This window comes from Corvus brachyrhynchos, unplaced genomic scaffold, assembly GCF_000691975.1.
Source record: "Corvus brachyrhynchos isolate BGI_N302 unplaced genomic scaffold, ASM69197v1 scaffold266, whole genome shotgun sequence".
Classification (NCBI taxonomy): domain Eukaryota; kingdom Metazoa; phylum Chordata; class Aves; order Passeriformes; family Corvidae; genus Corvus; species Corvus brachyrhynchos.
This window is the reverse complement of record NW_008238633.1, coordinates 340,639-342,465: the sequence shown is the minus strand read 5'-3', so window position 1 is coordinate 342,465 and position 1,827 is coordinate 340,639.

Below are 1,827 nucleotides of genomic sequence, written 5' to 3'. Positions count from 1 at the left end.
GAGGTGCCCCGGAGAAGCTGTGGCTGCCCCATCCCTGGAGGTGTTCCAGGCCAGGTTGGACAGGGCTTGGAGCATCCTGGGATGGTGGAAGGTGTCCCTGCCCATGGCAGGCGGTAGGAATGAGATGAGCGTTAAGATTCCTTCCAACCCAAACTGTTCTGTAACTCACCCTTAGGTGAGGTCAGAGATGTGGGACACTGGCTTTGCCAAAGGCTGTGCCCTGTGACAGCTGTGACATTTCTGCTCTGTAAATTCACAAAAGGACTCTGGTTGCCACTACTGCCAAGCTGCTTTTTCAAGTATTAGATTCATAAAAAAATACCATATGTTTTCATAATTAAAATTTAAGTAAATAAAGAAAAATAAAAAGAGAAGCTTTACCAAGTAATTATTCCCTGAGATTTCTGAGGGAAAGGCAGCTGACTGTCAGGCAACTATAGTTAGTTCTTCTTTTAATTAATTAATTTTTAGTTAAGAATTATTTTTAAAAGACCCTTTTAGAATAAGAAACCAGGTAGTTATTGTCAATAGAATCACTGGTGTTTTATTTTTACAAATCACACTTCACTAATAATTCAGTCTCATGGATCCATTGATCTTTCAGTGGTTTGCTTTTTGAAGTGTTCAAATATCAGTGATATTTCTAGGACTTGCAATTGTGGCATGAAACACAGATTTGTGTGATGTATAGAAACCCAAATTCCCAAACATTAGTCCTGTATGCTGGGCTCTGCACCTCTCTGCAGATGGAGATTTGGTACACAGAGAGCAGTCTGCAGTTACCAGGAGAAATCAGGGAAGGTGAAGAGCTCTGACACCTTCTCCTACTTATTACATAAATTGACCTAGAACTCTCTTCCTGGCAATGGAAATTCCCACCACCATGTAGAAAAAGGATAAGATTCAGGCTAATGAGAGGGCTAAATGTAGCTGGCAGCATTTCACTCTGCAGGTGGACCGGAGAAAATGGGGAATATTCTAGAGCTGACCAAATACCAACCCCAAAACCCACAATCAAGAAAAATATGGGGGGAAAAAAAGAAAAGAGACTGGATTTCCCTGTCTGCCAGGCCTTCTCAGAGGAAGTGGGAATCTGCACGCTCTCAGGTATAGGGAGCATCCCACCCCAGCCTCAGGAGGACACGTGAGCACTGCCAAGCTGCACCGGTGTCCCCTGACCCCTTCCGAGGGCTCCACAGATGAAACAAGACCTGTTCTCACAGCTGAGTTTTCGTTCTGTCCGGTGCCACATGGTCCCCAGGGCTCTTCCTGTGCCCGTTTGTCTACTGAAAACCTAGCAATCATTTGCATGTCACAAACTTAATTGTGATCCACTTTCAAGTGCTCTGAGTCTGTTGCATGAATGATCTTTAATACTACTAAAATGGAAAGAAAAAGCCTCTTCCCACTTGTGCTGTTTGACTTTTTCCACGCTGCCCTCTGCTCGCTGTGAGTGAGCCGGGCAGGGGTGTGACAGCGCGGCACCGCAGGGTCGGGGGCCACACCGCACCCAGGCCTGCAGGGTGGCGTGGCAGGGCGTGGGCAGCTCTGGGACTGGCCCACAGTCTGATCCAGCATTCCATGGCAGTTAACAATGGCCCATCCCAGCAGAGGGATGCTCCCCAGCAGACAGAGAACTTTTCCTTAGCCATCAGGAGCTGTCATTCCAGGCCTTCCTAAGTGTCAATGACCACAATGGACGCACCACTGGGGAGAGATCCAGGGCCCAGTTCTCCCATGGCCTGTGCTCAAGCAGTCCCAAGCCAGCCCCCTGTCCCAAGCACACGCCTGCTTGGTGAGGAATGCTCAGCGAGCACATGCAGTGGA